We start from the raw sequence: 20,441 nt of genomic DNA on the forward strand, positions 1-20,441 counted from the left end.
TATCGGCCTGAGAAGCAGCGGAATCTTACCACGACTTTGTCTAGTAGTGATGCCTCTACTAGACATATTAGTAGAAATTAAAAAGAAATGGGCGTGCGCCGGGCATGCATTTAATGCGAAGGCAAGATAACCGGTGGTCACTAAAGGTAACACAGTGGATCGCTAGAGAAGGCAAGCGTGGCAGGGGACCACAGAAAGTTAGGTGGACAGATGAGGTTAAGAAGTTCGCGGTGATAAATTTGTCGCAGTTATCACAGGACCGGGGTAATTGGAGACCTATGGGATAGGCGTTTGCCCTGCAGCGGTCGTAAACAGGCTGGTGATGATGATGATGATGCGTCTAGTTCCATTTATTTGCACCCTTTGAATGCTGACATGGAGTTAGCATACTGATAACACTTTTTCAGAGTGTTTTCAACTGTGACGTCACTGTTGACGTTATTCTGTGCGAAATATATAACATTATCAATATTTTTCGTTACTTTTGGTGCACGTTACGTCCTTCCGGGCCCAAATGCTGTTGAGTTAGTGGCCGAGGGCTACTTTCAAATAAGAGAAGGTTTCAGTCATTCGTCGTAACCCTTTAAAAGATGGCCTAGGGCACTGTGGCGGCGCCCTCGCCCAGAATGACTAGGGCTTCCTTTGTAGGATATGAAATTTTACACAGCAGAATGTAATTTTTCATTGGCTTCCAGCTATCAGTAAATATTTTCAAAAATTAGTTTTTTTTGCTAAGGTTAGTGGCCACAAGATTCACCCCAAAGTTTTTTTAAATATTCGACCCTACATAAACAGAGTATGTCGTCTCAAAACTAGATGCCTTCATGCCGAAAACGATTTCCCCATCCAGTATCGCGATTGCAAGCGATACTAAATACGAGAGAAAAACCCAGAAAAATATTTTACCTGGACTGAGGTGAACCCACCCCACCGAGTGACGGCTCAACCACCACCGTCTGCTCTAATAAATGTTTCTTCTCTCTCTCTGTCTCTCCACCGCATCGAGCATTCAAACAACGGACCACCAGCGTGAGGGAATCCCTGAACAACTCGAAATTTGAAACTGAAGCTCAGTGTGCACAACCAACGCAGTTATGGAGTATCGGCTGCTCCGGGATTCCTAAGAGGCTAAACCAGATTTGTTCAACCATGCTGGGGAGACTCTCCGGTGGTCAAAAAGGACTCCCTCACCGGAAAAGGATCTGGCCACGCTGGATTAGTAGTTGGCCGATGCCTCCCATGACTTCCCAAAGTAAATTTTGGCCCTCAGAGACCAGCAAACAGTGGCCCCGAGCGGCGCAGGACAGGAGCGGTTGGAGGTCAATGGGAGAGGCCTTCTGCCTGCAGTGAGACTGAGTAGACTGATGATGTTGGTGATGATGATGATGATGAATATGGTGATGATGATGGCGGCGGCGACAACGACGACGAGGGCCAGGGAGGGCTTTGCACAGCTCCCTCTGGCCGTATTGAGGAAAATGTGTAACGACGGGAACTAAAAAACATGGAACACAACCAAATTCTCCATCACCACACCAAGGCTTTCTTGGAGGCACGCCACATAAAGACGGCTTTTGGACACAAACGGGGGAATAAACCGGGGGCGACTTTCATACCAAATACTAATTTACCAGTTTGCCCGAGTTCCCCACTCTAACCGCCATTTCCTGCTCACTTTTAGCCTGGCCGCTGACGTTTTCAGCTGAAGGACCGATGAACAGGCTTGGAAAACCGGAAAACCGTAAGGAAAATTCAAAACTGCAGGAAGCCAGGTAGAGAGCAGGCGTTGCGTGGAAAGGAGGCTGAACATAAGGTAGTCCGAAGGCGTTCCCAAACAGCAGCACCAGCAGTGAAGCGAAGGCCGTCAAATCAACTCGGGCGCTTTCGCAATTAATCGCTTCATGCGCCTGGAGAGGATTAAAGTCCCCATCAGGCGTTCATCACGACTCGGCCAGCTTTCCTGGGGGTTTGCTCTATCTAGGTGAGTCGCAGCCCTTTTCTGTGCGCACTCACTTCGGATGTGGCGAACCGCTGCCAACAGCAGCTAATAAATCGCCAGTCCTTTCCTTAAGCTATTTCTTGCAGCAATGACGTCTTTGTAATGCTGTTTTTATCAAAGATGCATCCTAAAGCAGAAAGAAAGTTAATGGGATAAATGGGCACCACCAAGCAACCTGTAAAATCCTTTAAACGCATGGAAAAATTGTTTGACATTAGGGTATTTAGTTTAAATTAAGTATTGTAATCGCACGGTTCTAACACGAAGTTTTTTTTTTATAAAAGTAGCCTTCAAATTCGTCTGCGTGTTACCATCGGGCCCAAAACCACAATCGGCTTCAACGCTTTATCTTGCTATCCGCTTCTAGTGCCTAGAAGGACGACCAGCCCCTATCCCCCTGTACAGCTTCGTTCGTAGTTTTGTTGTGGGCCCCTAAGGCCAGTCTGCCTACTGCCCTCTGATTTTCCTCCAGGCCAGCTTGGGTCTCTGGTTTCATGCAGAGAATCCGTTTTACGAAAGTCAATCCTGGTACCATGGCCCCTTTCCAGACTCACCTTACCACCTCATATTTTCTGTAGCCCCACATTGCTCTATTGTTCATTATAGCCGCGTTCCATCTTCCTTGAGTTTTAAAGTGAGCCTCGTGTGCATGCGTGTAGTCTCCGCCGTCGTTAAGCCATACTCCTAAATATTAAGCACTCTTTTACCCGTGGTAGAGCTGTTACTGTTTTGGGCTCCGTGTCGTCATCATAGACCACGATGCCCGCCACGATGCCTGCCACAAAAAATAACGACATCTTTTCATTTCAAACTTCTTGACGAGATCAGCAGAGTACGACTTTGTCGTGCTGAGATATGGTGGAGCACCCGTTTCGTTGGGTGGCATAACAATACTGTAATGACAATCCCATTATAACAATATCGTGGGACCAGTGAATGAAATAAACAGGAAGAAAACCTATATGAGAACGAGCAATTATTGTTTCCCTCTGCGGGAGAACAGGAGCGTATATACCACGAGCCACGAACGTATAAATCGTCTAAGAACTGGAAAATAAAGTCAAACTAAACAGCAGTGCCTTGAAAGAGATGCCCGGGGGATCCGTATCGATCGTCGCTTCAGTCGACCGGGAGACACGGCTGCAGCAACGACGTCGTCGACCTTGAGCCGTCCTTGATGAAGCCCTTGTGTTCTCCTCATTTTTATTCTGCGATGCTTTATTTTTCCCGCTTTCTTTTGATCCTCTTTGTTCCCCTCCAAGCCCAAACGACCCAACTACGCTGCCGTTTCCTCCGTCATTCGGAACTTGGGATGCGCATTTCTAGGGCTTTTGTCGGCGTGTTTCGCCAACGCCCAGTCATTTGTTTGCTCGTACTTTGCTGCCGCCTTCGATCCCCGCCGTTCTGATCCGCTCGTTGTAGAGGAGGGACGGAGACTTCGGGGATAAGTGCCGTCATCCGCTTCTCTTCTCTCCGTGACAGCGAAGCTATAAATTGCTAGGCTGGGTTCCCAGGGTCTGGCGCCGGCGGCACCAATTTACTTGGTGGCGTGTGTTCACCGTATGAAAAGAGTGACAAAAAAGCTGTCTTAGCAATGCACTCACAATTAGAAGCGAAACCGAAATTTAAGAAGTCGGTGTCAGCTTGGTTCATGCACGCTGACTTTCCCACATTATGCTTTGAACACTGAAGCAATCTACGTAGCGTGAGTGAGTGAGTGAGTGAGTGAGTGAGTGAGTGAGTGAGTGAGTGAGTGAGTGAGTGAGTGAGTGAGTGAGTGAGTGATTTATTTATTGACATAGAAAGTAGAAAGAAGTGAATGGGAGAGGGGAATAAGGAGATAGGTGAGAACAAATGGAGACACAGAAAGAGGGAGAGAGAGAAAGGGAGAATTGAGAGTGTAAAGCTGTCCGGCAGGCATAGGGCTACAGCCGTTTGATGAGGTTGGTGTCCTCGTGGAAGGCGGCCAGGACAATTCGGAAGGCTTCCCGCCAAATGGAGTTAGGGCTCTTCGGGAAAAGCAGGTCCATAAGGGTGTAGCTGGGCCGCCCGAAAGGCTGGAGTGCTGCCCGAAGCTTTGCTCTCGGGGCATCGTGGTGGCGGTAAGAGCCGAACAGGTGCTCCAGGGTCTCGGGCTCTGGGCAGACGGCGCATCTAAGTAGCGAGTATGGTTACAACCATACCTCAGTTCCTCTCCGCCGCTGCAGCCTCTCTCCTCAGTCGTATATTTCCCGCCACGCGCGGCGTCTCTTTTTCTTGACGTAGAGCAAAGGCACGCGCTCTTCAGCGGCCACGTTAGCAGCGCACTCGAGCCTGCGCTGTGATTGGCGTAGCTGCGCTAAAATAAGACGGCATTGTCTCTACCTACCAACTGTGTGTGCATGTAGTCTGTCACGTAGGTATCGGACAACTCTCCTTATAATTCATTTAGGCAGCCAGCATAACCAATCCCAACAGAGAGCCAGCTTCACCGTACTTCCGCCTTCATGGGAGGGACGGGGCTTGATTTTCTTCACCTTGCTTTTCTTCTGAAACCTGTCATTTTCCCTCAGTTTTTTAACACGAAAGTGTTTTATTCCGCCATACACCAAGATTTTCCTAACGTGATGTCCATTACGGAAGTGACGCCAATGCAACGAAGCAAGCGCCCTTTAAAGAGTGCACGCCTGCACACAGGGTTGTCTTGCGGGAAGCAACCTTTAGTACTAAAGAGTACTTCGTACCTAGGGTGGTTCGTTTTCGGGTTTTATATTTTGACACGAAAGAGTTTTATCCGCCGAAGCTATGAAGATTATCCGCCGAAGCTACACACAGGAATCTCCAGACAAACCGAAGATTTTAATTTGCGCCTATACCTCGATCGCATAGGGTATTTTTGATGAATTTCATTTTTCATTTTTTCATTCATTTTTAAAAGATAAGGAAAAACTTTTGCCGTCTAATAAGAAAAATTAAAGCAGTGGTGTTTTTTTCCTGATAAATATAGCGTTCTTCATTATGCGAACAATGACACGTCGCTGCACGGCGTGCACAGAAGCAACCATTTGGAAGGGGCTCGATCTCATAAATTTGGCAATTTATCAAAATGTTGTATTCAAAACCACATTTTTAGAGCAGTACGGTGTCGATTGCGACCAAACTGCCGGGAACCAAATAGGTCGCACAAAGATCTGCTTTTAAAGCGGAGTTTTCTATGCCTCACGGATAGAATTCGACGACGCACGAAAAATCACTACAGGAAAGCCAACTTTACATTTCGCTTTGAAAGAGACATCAATCGCCTCAAGAAAAAAAAAACGTTTCTCGTGGTCGGAATTGAACCATCGTCTCTCGCGTTATAGATCTGCCATCTATTCGATCGTGCCACTCTGACGAGGTCGGATTCGGATAAGTTTGGGTTTGGGACTTTGACTTTGACTGAGTGTGCATGGGAGAAAGCTTTACATTTTATCATCTCTGTTTTAACAAAAGGGTTTTGATTTTTCTGTCGGCAATCACGCTCCTGGCAGCAACAATTGTTATTAATCTCGTAATAGTGCCTTTTCGTTGCTCCTTCATACGAAGTTCCTCACAGAATAAACTAAAGCTGAATCTGACGTTAACGTTCACGCTCATCACAGCAGGACTCTCCATATCAGCACGAGAATTATTTATAGCAAGAGTGAATACGTGTAATTGCTTATTGAAATACGCTCACCCAATAAAATCACGTTTCAAAATAGGAAACAGAAACCGCTGGGGGAGACCCAGTGTACGATCGTACTGTCACGGAGACTATTCGAGGGAAACCAATATACCTACAGACGCGACGCATTCGAATCAAGCGCTAGTATCGCATAGCCGTAGACATCGTCATTTTCTTCGCTTCTTCAAACGGTCCCCTTACAGTATGAAAGAGCAAAGGGAAGCCATGTAGCAAACACAATGAACTGGCAAAAAAATGTAGGCGTAACTGCACTGCGTGCAGCTTTAATTCAAAAAGGCAAGGCAAAAGTTTTCAATTTATCTTAGAAAGAAGGAAGCGATGGCGCCCGTTTCAAAGCCAATACGAAATAAATTCTTCAAAGGAAGAAAAAGCTGTAGTGATATTTAAAAAACAAGGATAGAAGAAGAGAGAGAGAGAGAGAGAGAGAGAGAGAGCTCTTTATTATAACAAAAGAAGGACCGGTTTAAGCGTATTCATGTACCCTTTGTGCAAGCGAGGTTTTTCCGTCGTGAGTGTACTTGATGTAATGAGACGGCGAAAAGACGTCTCACGACGGGGGAGACATGTAGCCGAATTTCGTTGCCTCGAAAACATAACCTCGCCATCAAAAATTGACACACCACGCCGTACATGCAAGTGAAAGCCGCGAATTACGCTCATACTTATACGAGCTCGGAGAATTCCGGTTTAGACACCCTACGATGGGCGGCTCACTTTACTTTTTTTTTTGTCTTGCGCCTTGTCTATTGTTTCGACGTGACGCGTCTGTGAACGCTGAGTTCAGACGTCCCTGTTACGGTTAGCTTCAGCGACACTCTGAAGCATTATTAACCTCGTCCCGACAAGCTATGCCTCTCTCCGCTATCCCAAATTTTCTTCTATTTTTGCTACCATACTCGCCACTCCATGGCTCATTGTATTTTGTTTACAGCTTGATGTCGTGGCGCGAGCTCGCCATTTCATCCAGGGACACAAAATAGAAACGACGGTGGCTACCAAGTGCCGAAAGGGGGAAATCGAGGGAGCATTTGGAATTGGAAGAATGAGGTGGTAGAAAATCGTAGTCGGAATCGCTGAAGACTGATTTTTCAGTTTTTCAGTTTCCTCCCTGATTTTCAGTTTCCTCCCGACGTTTTTCGCTCCTTCACGCTCATATTCTGCTCGGAGAACGACTTCTACGCTTTTCACACAGGTTTAGCGAACGAGGCCTCCTCTGGGTGTGTCTTTTTTTTTTTTTGGTGGCAATATTTTTCGGTCTAAAGCTGTGCCCCAACAAACAATGCACGGTTTCAGTATTTCGCGCTAAGCATAAGCCATTCTACAACAACCCTGAAAGAAAACGCAATGACTAAGACAATCGGAAGCCACTTTTTGGGCTGTTTTTGTTTTTGTCGCCTTTTATCTATTCGGCTTTATGTTTTTCTTTTCACCTTTCCTGCTCTATATATTTTCTTCTCCCTCCAATTCGTTTTCGTAAGGGGAGGGAAGAGGCACTCCCAATACCCTCGCTCAATATGTATCCTTCTTCCGCCACTGTTTCATACAAACGTACCAGTTGTCAGTATTAATTATAATAATTTATCATACCTCACCAGCACGAAATAACATATACAGTGCTACAACAATTTCCACAAACCAGCGGTATCGTTTCTTAGCCACTAGCCAAGCCAAAAAACTTTACCATACGAGTATCATTTAGGCTTCCATACTCGACTTCACGTTTAGTTGAGTAAGCATAACAGGAATGTTTAGTTTACAGCCCTTTAGAAAAAGAATATAAGGCAACAAATGGATTTATCTTCCACCCAATGCCCTAGAGGCAACACAAACGACGTAAGTCGGTTTTCTTACTTCATTTTGCCTTTAGTACACCCTTGGGGTACAGCATTACGGCACCCAGAAAAGGAATTAAGACAGCAAATTTTACTTCTATCTTCCACCCAATGTCGTAGAAGTCACACAAAGGAAGGCACAGTATTTCGACTTCATTTTGCCTTTAGTACGCACATGGGCAATAACATTGCGGAACTCAGAAAGAGAAGAAAGCAATTAGTTTTAGGTTTTATACCCCTTGCCTAAAATGAAATCATCGTATAAGCATTGAAACTTAATTTTTACCCTAGTACATACAAAGGTAAAACGTCATGCCTCTTTTTCCGGCAGTCTATTAATAATACACAGCCTCCTTATGTCCTAGAGGTAACACAAAGGAAAAAATAAGAAAGGCTACAATAGTCAACATGAAGGGAACACAAAGTAAACAGAAAGTTAAATTTATTTATAAGGGATAGATCTGGACACCCTGTTGTAGTACTTGACTCCCATCTCCCATGGCTGACCAACTCAACTCTCGGCCTTCGGTCCCCAGCCGCTGCAGACCACCTTCCCATGGCGGTGGTCAGAACAGCGATACAACATAGACTGCCAAGAATCTCTGTGTCATGATTTCTCGCCTCTGGAATCGAACTTTGCAACGTTCAACGCACGCACTCTTTGTAGCGAGGGAAGATTAGCTGTGCTATTAGAGGAGCTCACGGACATTGAGTGGGATATTATTGGGCTAAGTGAAGTCAGAAGAAAAGGAGAAGGGTTCATAGAACTGAGTATCGGGCATACTCTGTGCTATCGGGGACCTCACGAAAGGAAAGCGCACGGGTTAGGGTAGCCGGGAATGTAGAATAATTCTTCCGTCTTAACAAAAGAATGACGTCGTGGGGATCAAGCTCAACAAGCGATAATACAAAGCTATGCTCCAACAACTAGCTACAATACTGAGGCCGGAGACAGTTTCTACGAGGACGTAGAATGAGCAATTAATAAGGAAACAACACAGTTCACAATTGAAAGGGGAGACTTTACCCCAAACGTAGGCGCAAACAGAATATAAGAATTAGTTGGAAATTTTGGAAAAGGCATTCGGAACCTGAGGCTGATAAACAAATTTTCTGCACATGTAAGAGTAAGAAATAAACGCGCAAAAGTCGTTACGGGGTGCAACAAACGAAACTTACTTCATTCTAAGTGACAGTCCAAGTATTGTGCAGGACGTAGAGGCCCCACCCAAGATTCGGTGCAGTGATTACAGCAGGATGGTTATGTCCAAAGTAAGGCTGAATATCAAAGGGAACGAAGGAAACTGGTAGAAAGTAAGAAACCTAGCAATAAGGCATTCAGAGATAGTACGCAAGATCTTAAAATAAACCTTCAGAACAAATGCGCACTTTTAGACGGCGAGAACAAGGACAGTGTTGACACACTAAATGACTACCTAACAACAGCAATCGTACAGTAAGCAGCGGTTATTGGTGAAGCAACATGTGAGGGACAAATTGGAAAACTAACTCAGCAAGCAAAGGAACTGATCGCTGGGCTCATTGCTAGACTGGCTTGGACTTGGTTCAAGTTCAAGCCAGCATCCTCTGCGAGAGAAACGTTATCCGGGTCGGCCATGGCTTGGAGCCGTAAACGCAACAGTTGCCAGCGGGAGAGTGCGTATACCCCACACCGGTGCCTCGCTCCTACTTACTGACGCAACTGCTACGTCACGAGAAACCAAAAGGGAAACGCGAAAGCGAAATTCCAGCTTTATTGACTTATTTCTCAGCAAATAGCAAATCGTTTCTGGCCGAAAGAAAAAAAAACCCGAGAGAGCTACGAAAACTATAATCTTTCATTTAAAATAAATTTTATTCATCCTTTAGTATTCCTGTGAAGACTACGCTCTAAAATATTTCCCCATTCTCTCCTCAACCACGTTCCTCATTCTGATTTTTTTTTGTTATTACCATCATTCATTCTTCGCTGCGATATGTTCCATCCTTCCGCCTGTCTTCCGCTCGCTCGGTTAGCACACCGCTCAACCACACCACAGGACGTTAAGAGCGGCCCTCTTAAAGGACAAAGCATCAGAGCCAGTTTAAAGGACTTTCGGAACGTCTCCCATGCAATATAGGGGTGCGTTTTGTGAACAAAGAAACGGCTAACGCAGTAAAAACGGGTTTGCTTCGCTAAGAACAGCAGCCGTGACGTGTCACGAGTTCGACCAGGCAGTAGACAATCGTGTCAATTCAACCTGCGAGCTGAGAGCTGGCTGGGAACAAAAGTTGGAAACAAACTGTATTTAGAGGAGTAATGATGGAAGGGAGACCCGCCGTCAGGCAAAAGGGTTTGTACGTGAGTGGTTAGAGTACCGGTGGCACGCCCCAAAATCGTCTCGCGGGTGCACAGAGCAGGCAAAGACTAGCCAACAACACCCGATAGATGGAAAGGCTAAAATATGTGGTATTGTCGGCATTTCGGCATTCTCCTTCAGGCCACGTAATAACTCGACTATGCTTTATTAGGTCTTTTTTTTTTCAATAAAATGCTACCGGGAACCTGCAGTTTCGCTTTATTTGCGTATTGACGTCGTGGTTCAGGAGCCTCGTAGGGCAAGGGGCGTTAAAGAAAGGTCGGCGCCGTGTATTAGTCTCCCGCTGAGGAGACTCGCGCTCGACATCCCCGCGAGAGCGCGCAAATATGACTTCGCACTCAGCGGCGCATGAAATGCGACTTGGGGAGATTAGCGCCGAGCAGTTGTAAGTTTGGCGAAGCAGCGGGCTTCCGGCGACTTGTGAACGCTCCGCCGACCACCGTCGCGGTGTTTTTCCCCTCTACAGCCTCACCTCAGCTTGTCGACTCACCCGACGGACCCCGCCGCTCTACTGACGCCGACCCGTTTCTGCGTTCCGCTCCACTCACTTCTGCCCCCTCAACTTCCCCCGCCTACCCATACAAGCACATCTGTGTGCGTAGACCTGGAAAAAGGTCTCGCCCGTTGACGAGAAACACGACTTTGTAAGCGCTCTTGGGAACGTTGATTGTGTGCTGCCTGCTTACGAAACTTGGACGGGGGATATTTGCGGAAAAACGACGCTTCGAAGTCATCATATTAACTACGTTGTTATTGCTGTCATGCGAGTGTGCGAAGAAGTAAGGGTACTGCTTACTCGTCAATAAAGATTGTGAAATACCTGGCCCTGCTTATAAGTCGTAATGACGCTTCGTTCATGCTCTTTTGGCATTCGTCACCGCGATTTATCGCGCTTTTGTTCTTCTTTATTACCCTGGACGCATTGGCGGAGCTATTTCTTTAGTTACGTGTGCGTCTCTTTCGCCACACGCAATAAGGACCACAATAATTTTCATCTCTCCACTACCAAGACAAGCGTCATGATGACCACTGACTTCCACATTTAAAATACATTAAGTCTTTTCTATCAAATGCTTCTAGTGCTCCGTAGCAGTATAGCTTTAAAGGTTTCAGGATTCACGATTTTCTTTTGAAGCAAAAATGATTTAATAAATACCCGTTTGTGTAGCTTGTTCTTAATGTATGCTCCTTAGGGAAAGAAAAAAAGGGGGGGGGGGGAGATGGATCTATCCCTTACCTACGCTAATTCTGGTCTTGGCTTCGAGCAAAACTTGCGTTCTTGCGCAATGACTAGCCTACCATTAGTATTGCGGGCAACGATTCGCGACCTACTGGAAGCACACTGTTAAAAGTAGGTCTTGGATGTTGTGCGCTATGATTTGTTTTTACTTCCTATTGGTGAGACTTTCATCAGTGCAACAGCTATGTAGATGAACGGGCCCGGGAAGCACAAGAAAAAGGAAAACAAGAGACAGGGGAGCTGGTAGGCGTCGGCTAACGCATGACAATGCTCCTGTGGCTCTTGAATGAGCCAACCAAATACAAACTGCGGAACCAAGTCCAATCTCCCCAAATAAGTATGGTAAATATCGAACAAATCCGGTGAAAGTGTGAGGGATACAATACAACTAAAAACACTTCAGCAACTTTTTAAATAATGGGATGTTTTTTGAGTTTCATTGTATCGCTCGCACTTCACTCGAGCAACTGTTTTAACAATGTGATCATGCGAACTACTAGGCACATTGTCCGTAGAATAATGAACTTCATTTCTGACTGCCAATAGAGTGGCTAGCAATACAAATCATATGGGTCCCTGGAAATGAAGGAATTGAAGGCAGTAAAGAGGCCCACAGAATCGCCCGGAAGCAAATTTCTATAACCCCCGAGCAAGACTATTTAGAATCCGGTGATTCAAATGCGAAGGCCGACATCGAAACAGAGGACACTGCCGCTTTGGCGAAGTCCAAGCGGAAGACCTTTCTTCCGAGCAAAGTTCTGGAAGACCCCAACCCGTTGCCTCCCAGGTTCAGCCGTTGGGCAACACCGCAGCTAAGGCGTATAAGAACGGGCACGGCCCATGCGCCTAGCACGACTGTTCACTTTTTAGGGCGTGACAACCCGTAAGGGCCCTGTGCAGTCCAAGACACTTCCTGTGGGAATGTTCGGCACTCATTGTTTCTAGAGAGCGCTCCCTGAAGACATTTGGGCCACGATGACCGGCAGACTATGAACTCTTGGTTAATCTACTAGGATCCCCACCTGACAGGAAGCACCTGCTGAACTATGTGCTGATTTTCATCAGAGAAGCCGGCAGTGAGGACTTCTTCTAGCTGCCTTTCTTTCGCTGTTCTCCCCACTACTTACTTCCTATTTCGTTCCCGACTCTTGACCGAGGCATTGGGTCATGTTAAGGAGATCTCTCTCTCTCTCTCTCTCTCTCTCTCTCTCTCTCTCTCTCTCTCTCTCTCTCTCTCTCTCTCTCTCTCTCTCTCTCTCTCTTTCAGTAAACGTGTGTTCATTCGTTCACTTATTAATATAAAATCAAAAGCCTTGTTGGACATCATGCTGAACAGCTCTTCAATCTACAGTTGAACAGTGCGGCAGCGCCCGCCACAACGTGACAAGGCTTCGGGATAGCACCACCAGTAGCTCCATCCACTAGTGAAAAGACAATTTGGCATTTTTGAACGAACAATTACCTTAAAATTTCTTATCTGGAGAAAGAAACGAAAAACAAAGTTCATGCATTAAGCCTTTTTTTGCCGACCTGTGATGTTTTTTTCTTCGTTTGATAAGTGAAGCTTAACTGGCTGAATAATTTATGTGGCTCAAAAGCAGCAAGAAAAACCCGCTAATTTAGAGGAACTCTTTTTTCGTTTTATACTGTCATCAATTTTAATGACCCGCTAAATTTACACTGCCACACAAAACAAGGTTTCTTCCTGTGCTACGTTTTGGGGCGGCGTTTTTGTGTCTATTTTTAGAAATTGAAAAATAACGCTCCCTCATTTAGCATTAAAGGACTCTGGTCCTTGGTGTGCATAAAAAATGTGTTTCAAGGCTCGCCGCCGGCGGCAATTGGGAGGGGGGGGGGACAAAATAATGAAAACTTTTGGGTTCCCTCGAAAGACGCGTAAGTGGCGTTAATGTTCTGAAAGTTTCTCCTGGAAGAATAAACAGTAATGCCAGTGTAATATTTGTAAATAATATTTCTTGCGATTCCTCCCTCTTGCCCCATCAATAAACTGTTTCATCAGCACGGTTTAGATGAGAGAGACATGCATATCGAAGGACAAACCTGCACTAACAGCCAAAGAAAATAAGTTAGGCTGTTTCCCCCCTGAACCCCACAGAAGCACAAAACATTAGCTAAAAAAACGATTACCCTCCTGTTCCTACCCCCCATCTCCAAACGACAGGTGTACTTGTGTGCATTTAATTACGGCAGGGTTTGCACATGCCCTATTCCAATGTGCTCGGCAAACAGCATACGTGCGTCGTCTTAGACGCACCAACTGAAGTAACAGAAAGAAGACTGACACCACAGCCTTCAAAAAGCAGGATAATTTATGCCCGATGCTGAAAGCGGAGGCTCAAGATAAAGAGAGACTGCGAGTCGGTAATGCGCTTATAATGGTACGGGACACCCTGATTTTCTTCTGGTGTTCGTTTGTTCACTCCTGTCTTCCCCGTTTTGCTCTGCTTGCTGTGTACGCCCTGAGGTGTCAAGAAGATTGCTTCCAGCCCCTTTCATCGATTGTTTGTTCTAGAAGGGAGCTTGGGTACGGCAAACAAAGAGACGCGTGAACACAAACACTTCTCTTTAGGGTAACTGCTTGAAGGACATATGTAAGGAAACAACAAACGACGTCAGCCCGCTTGATTATTTATGGTTTTGTTTTGTTTGGGACACCGAGGCGATACCCTTTGGCAGATTGCAGCCGAGGAGTTTACCAGGAGCTGTGATTAATTTAGCAGCGAATCAGTTGCTTCGCCTTGGTGATTGCCCGGAGAGCAGCCAGTCGTGCGGAGGCATGGGAATATATTTGGACACCGTACATACTCCGGGGGCAATACCTGCCTTTTTTCCTGAAAGTCTCCTGAGTGTTTGAATTTCAAGAGACCTTTTAGGACTTGAGTGCCTTTCTTTTAGGATGACATTGTAGTAATGGTCTGCCTTTTCTTGCGAGGACATTTTAACAGTTCAGTGGTCTCAGGTCTTCGTTGCGCCATGCATACGCCGAAAAAATACCAAGAAAATGCCGAGCGCGCTTACACACGTGGGGGATTGGCCATAAATCGGGCGTAAGAAAAAAAAAATGCGCTTGATACAGAAAACTGTAACTTAGAAACTTAAGCATTTGAATGAAGTAGGAGCATATAGGCAAGCTAAAATTTGTAACAAAACTGGGAAGTACAGATTGCAACGAAAGAAGGAGCTTTTTGAACTGGAAAAGAATAAAAGCAAACAGGGCAGGCGCCTTGCCTCAGGTACGTATCCATGCTTGCACGTGCGCTTGCACCACGCGAGGTGCTCGCAAAAATATTGATTGATTTAGGGTTTAACGCGCCGACGCAGCGCAGGCGATGAGGCGCGTTGTAGTGGAGGGTTCCGGATTAATTTTAACTACCTGGGGATCTCTAACGTGCTCCTAAATCTCATACACACGGGAGTTTTTGCTTTTCGCCTCCACCAAAAAGTGGTCGCAAAAAGAAAAGAATACTCACACGAAGGATTGGTGAGGAATCGGGAGTGAGGAGGACTAACGCGCCCGTTAGACAAAACTTTAAATTAGAAACTTAAACATTTGAATGTAGAAAGAGCATATAGCATGGGCGGACCTGGGGAGAGTTCTCGGGAGAGCGCGTGCGCTCGAGCATTGCCGTTCAAGTTGACGTGGCCGGGGACCCATACCAGCGTTATCTTGTGGGGAGAATGGGAGCGAAGGGCGCAGTTTAGGGTGTAAGAGATATGAGTGTGTGTGGTGTGTCGAGGAACATTTCGTAGCGCCTCCTGTGAGCCACTAAACATGAAAATTGGGGTTGCAGGAGGTTAGAATTTGACAGCGTATTCAACGGCCGTGGCTATGGAGAATTCTTCGAGGTCTACTCTAGTCGGGGTTTTTGAAATGGCTGTGGCTATGGAGGCGATAGCACCATCCCTAGTATTGAAGTCAAAACTGGCGTCCGTGAAGTAGATTGCCGATCTATTTTGTTAAACCAATTTATGCGCTTGTTCAATGCTTTGTGCGTTGTTGTTTGCGGACCAAGTTGTGAGCAGAGTGCATGCGGCGAGGAATACGCTCAATTACTACATTTGGGAAGAAGGACCAGGGACGAGGTTCGGGAGGAATAGGGGGGGGGCTCAATATAAAGATATTTTTCCTCTAGACCGAGCGGCGGGGATCTATCCTTTTCGTCGCAAGCCTGGCCACTGACCTCGTAAGTCGGCCTTAAAGGGGGGAAGACTGGTCGACCTATATTCGGGTCGAAGATTAAGTTAGGATTAACTCGAATGAATAAAGTCCCAGCCTTGCGTGAACAACGTGAACTTTTAAGCATGATGTTGATGCGCTACATTAGGGCGAGATTTCACGCACAAGAGCCGTTTTCGATAGCGTGCTAATCATGAGTTCAGCTTCAAGCTTAGAAAGTCTGAGAACCTCCAGGAGCATACGTAACTTGGCGGTAGCGCTAGTACTTACAAGCTTATACTGCAAATACTGTCCCCCTCAATGAGTGCCTGGGAATGCTCGCCATCTGTTCAGACACCGTGGACTTGCCTTCTTCAGTAGCCCACGCTTGACTGATCAAATTTCGAGATCGCTGAGTGAGGAGACAGGCAACGGTGGTGCGTGGTGTCGTATTGCGAATTTACAGCATATCGTTACCGAGTGCGATCGGCGAAAGAGGGCCAGAATTGTTCGCTCGCTCTAATTGCGACAGACACGCATGGAAGATCAGCGCTGGCGTTGTCGGCATGTTTCGGTTTCCGAAGCATCGAGCTCACGCGAGGCAGACATAACGTGGGTTAATCGGATTCGACCTCAGCAGGGTTCAAAACTGCAGGGATCCGGACAAAGTGAGCTGGTACTAAATGGCGGGCTACGTGGCAGCACGTGGTGATTGGAGAAATACGGAGGATGAAGGAGCTTTCGTTTGCTATGGTGAACTCACTGCCCAGTGTACCATCACGTTTAAACGACGACACGTGCGGAATAATGCGAGCTTCCTGTTTCTAGGGAAGTTAGGTATGCGTATGCCTTTCAATCCGAAGATCGGTTCGCGTTCTTCGTTATGGAGAGTAGACAATGAGATCTACAGCTGGTTTGTTCTATCACGGTTAGTTATACCAACAATAGTGTCTGTTCTCATCTACAACGCTATGCTGGAATTTTAAGGTTGCCTGTTCCTAATAAATATTTGTCCTCATAATGTTCTCAGTTCATGATACTTGTCCTCATGAGGGGCAATGATGAGTCAGGAGATGAATAATAAAGGTCCTCCTCAAGGACGACAATGGCCTTTCAGTGGCGGGTGGAGAAGCTTGAGTAGCAGTGTGTATGTGATGCCTGAGTTTGCCAAGTATCTCTCCAATTTAAGGCTCCAATCCCTTGTCTTTCCCGCTCACCTCAAATGCTGTTCCTCTCCCGTCTCGTTTCTCCCAAGATAACACGGTAGAGGTTTGCTCAAGTCAATTTAAATTTAGCACGTTTAACTGCTACAGGCCGGGTGCCTCGATGAAAACGCGGCCGCACGGGGGAGACACGCGTGAACCCACGCACCGTACTACAACGTTTATAAGCTACGTTGCCCTACTCCACGTGCGTTTCAAGCAGAACGTGGGATCTATCTAGTGGAACATTTCGTTGCTGTTGCCGTTTGATTTTTTTAATCCCGCCAGGTAACGCGGGCAACAGTAGGCGGCGGATTTCTGCAGTGGAAGTACTTTTTATTTACTATCGCAAAACGCAAGCATTTGTACATTTTGTAATAACGGAATACTGCAAATATAGCTCATGTATTGATTTTCTTCCTTATATTTGCGCAATGCTTTGTTATTGTTGAATAATGTTGACAAGTATGAACATTAACACCGGACTTTGATCTTCAGATTTGGCTGCGAGTATATAAGACTATTGCCCGGCATCTGTTTCACTTCGGCCGGCTGGCTGAATTGAGTGACAGACAGACAGAGATACAGACAGACACACCAAAATTTTTCCGTTCAAGTAGCCCAAGAAAGACTATAGTCTTTAATAACGTAGATATTAGCGAAGACATAGGAGGGACTGGCAACTACCCAACCACTTCCCATCTATGACGTCACAGAATCTTGTTTGCTGCATTGTCGGCTTGGCCCACCTAGGCCACTGTCACGATGCAAAACTGCACGATTGCAGTGGGGCCCCTAGCTTCGTTTCATCTCTTGAGTTAAATGCCGATATGCTGTCAACAAACTGACAACTGCGTTTTTAGTGCTGGCCGGATTACATCACTCATGCCCCTATTACGTCACTGTTACGCAAAATGCTGGTAAAAAGCGTCTTCCCGGGCTACGTCATCCCAGCTAGTTGCAGAAGGAAGACCTGTATGAAAATGGTAGGGATTGGAGAGGAGCATGTTAGGTTAGGGAGCGAAGTTGGGTGGAAGACACCGCAGCTCTACCGAAGAGAAAGAAATAGCGCTCTGCGGGATATGTAATGAGGGCGACTGGCAATCGTGGGACCATCACAGTAACACACTGTCTACTAAGAAACAGGACCATGAGTAAGTAAGGCCCTTAGGTTTGGCGCTTGAAGAGCAAAGAACATCGGGTGTGTTGCTCACGGACAAAATTTTGAAAGCAACATGATTTTCCAAGCTCTGACTAACATACGAAACAATTTTATTAACATGCAACCGAAAATTGGTCAAGCTTGCACTAAGTCGCGCAAGGCTTGAACCACAGCGAAGCTAGATGGTTTCTTTCTATGTAAGCACTGAAGGACACACCCCCACGCATTGCATCAGGCTTGAAATTGTTCATGCATATGTTCCGTCTATATCGTCGTCTTCCTTATGCAAGACTGGCGGGCTAGCATCGTTTTGTCCACGGGCTTTCACATTTCTCCTAGAGTGGAACGCGTCATCATGCACTAGAACCGGCGGCAATGGGCTTCGCAAACTGGGCGTCTGTAGCGCAAGCTGCCTTGTGCTCCCCCCTTGGGACGCCGATCTACGCGAACTCTCCTCTTGGTATTTTTTGCTAGCGTCACGCGCCTGGACGACGCCGGGCTCTTCTCGTGAGATGCGTGCTCACGTGCGCGGTAGACGGTGGGAGTAACTATACCACGGAGTTTTCTGATGACTCCACACATTACGGCGAGCAACAAGAGCTCCGCTGTTAAAAACGAAGCGTCTACAAAATCCTGGAGGTGCGCAGGTGGTACACTAGGGAATGAGAGCCTCTTGCAGGTGTTTGGAGTAACAAGATTACAGAGTTTCATGACTTGTTTCCTTAAAATCCACTTTCATCCACCAGAAGCAATGAGAAAGTTCTAAGTGTACTCATAAAAAACAGCTGTTAATTAACCTGAGGCTGAAGAATCGAGTAGAGCCAGGGTAAAGAGATACGGGGAACTAAAAAATAGGTAGCAAGACCATTGTCTTCTAATAGGAGTGACACGCTCTTCTGCTGATGCTTTTTCTACCCGTCCCCCGGAACCATTTCTGGGTTTCCCCCTTCTGGTCCTTAGACGCCCCCTGCTTTACCAGCCTTTATTCCCGTACGAAATTCCCAGGTTGCATGGAGCTGCGGCCTCAACCTGAAACCAAATTACAGCGAGCGACGGAGCGGTGAGTACAAGAGGAACAAAAAGGAGTACGCGACAGCACAGAGACTTAAGGTAAAGAGATAATATGAATTTAGAGTGCAGGCAAAGCTAATCGTAATAGGGAGGTTGGGAGCTTAGCGCTCGTCGAAGAGAAGCCGCACAGAAAGAGAAGCTATGTCACAACAAGAAGAAGAAAGACATCACGAGCCCTCGTGCAAATCTGATTGAAGACTTTTTGGGGCTGGTGCGAGTAGGTAATCCATTACGATTTCTGCGCGTACGGCTACGCTCCGTCAATTTTTGATCACGAGGTTATTTCTTACAGGCCTGGAAGTACAACTGTTATTCTCTTTTGGCGGCAGACGTCCGGTTCTGTCACTCTGCTGGGATGGTGAGGCCTCCAGATTGAAAAAAATATCACCGATTCCTAAGAAGAGCACGTAATTAAATTTTACCCTGCTTGCATTTTCCCTTCAGGCTGTTCAAACATATTTCCTGTTGCTTTAACTTCATTGCTTTGCGCTCCTAAAGTGTCTTTAAAGTTTCTTCTTGTCGCATAGAAGACTTCGGGAAAGCGGTGGCATTAGGTAAGTTCTTTTCATGCGTGGTCCGTAACAACGGATTGTACACTTGAAAGAGTTGGAGTTTGTTTCTTGTTATCTCAACCAGTTCGGTAGATCGCAAAGGAGGCTCTAGGGCACTTACGCAGAGGTAATTTACTCACAGCTGCAATAAATTCACGCAAAAATACCACGCGCGAACTTAAAACGCCAGCAGAGTGGTTCTTTCCTTGAAATTAGCGGGGGTACTGACCGCGTTATGATGTTCCACACCTAGCATTCATTATTCTTGTGATTGGCCAAAAACTGTTACTTTGCTTGTGCCGGTTTACTAGACATATAAAATAAATTCTCGCTGGTGAAGAACGTATTTCTTAAGCCCCTCATAAAAAAAATTTAAAAATATGATGAAGATACTTAAATGCTGAATGGAACTCATGGGAAGGTGGAAAAGATTGCGGGTGGTTGAAGGGCGCGTGGTACAAGAAATACCCATGCATTTTTCGCAAAAAACCTTCAGCTAGTGCGATAGAAAGTTGGGCAGTTTTCGATATTCTATACGAAGACTGCCTATATGAGCCCATGAAGGGAGCACAGGTTTACTTATTACACTATAAAGAAGTAGGGGTCCGCTACACGAACACACCCCATTAGAAGCGACGGTGGGGTGCGGGCGTGGGCGGAGAAGGGGACTGGTAGGGTCGAGAACGTTCGCGTGCCCTGCTTCATGGCAGATATCATTCGTCTGCGAAAGAGCGGGACGCATTCAGGGTAAGTGGTTAGAAACTGTACGATCACACAGGTTCTTAGGGGAAGCAGGCGAAAGGCATGGTTGATAAGTATTTTGTCACGGTCAGCCCCAATAAGGAGGCTAGGCTGGCAGGTGCCACTTACCACTTCGCAAAAGGAACTTGCGTTGGATAGCAAATCTACGGCCACCATGTCTCTGCAGACGGCAGCTTGGTACAGCAGTAACCTCGAGCTTAAAGCAATAGTGAAGACGCCGCACTTTACTTTCTATGAGCACTATGCGTAGATCTGGAAACAAATTCCAAGACACCCACGTGAATGCTTGGTTCTTGGATAAAACCAGCGCGAACTCAGACGCAGACGAAGGAAGTATACCACAAGGCTGGCGTTTTTGTATTTTATTTGATAAATGTGA

This window comes from Haemaphysalis longicornis, unplaced genomic scaffold, assembly GCF_048455015.1.
Source record: "Haemaphysalis longicornis isolate Haplotype H1 unplaced genomic scaffold, Haemaphysalis longicornis Haplotype H1 scaffold_8, whole genome shotgun sequence".
NCBI classification, from domain to species: domain Eukaryota; kingdom Metazoa; phylum Arthropoda; class Arachnida; order Ixodida; family Ixodidae; genus Haemaphysalis; species Haemaphysalis longicornis.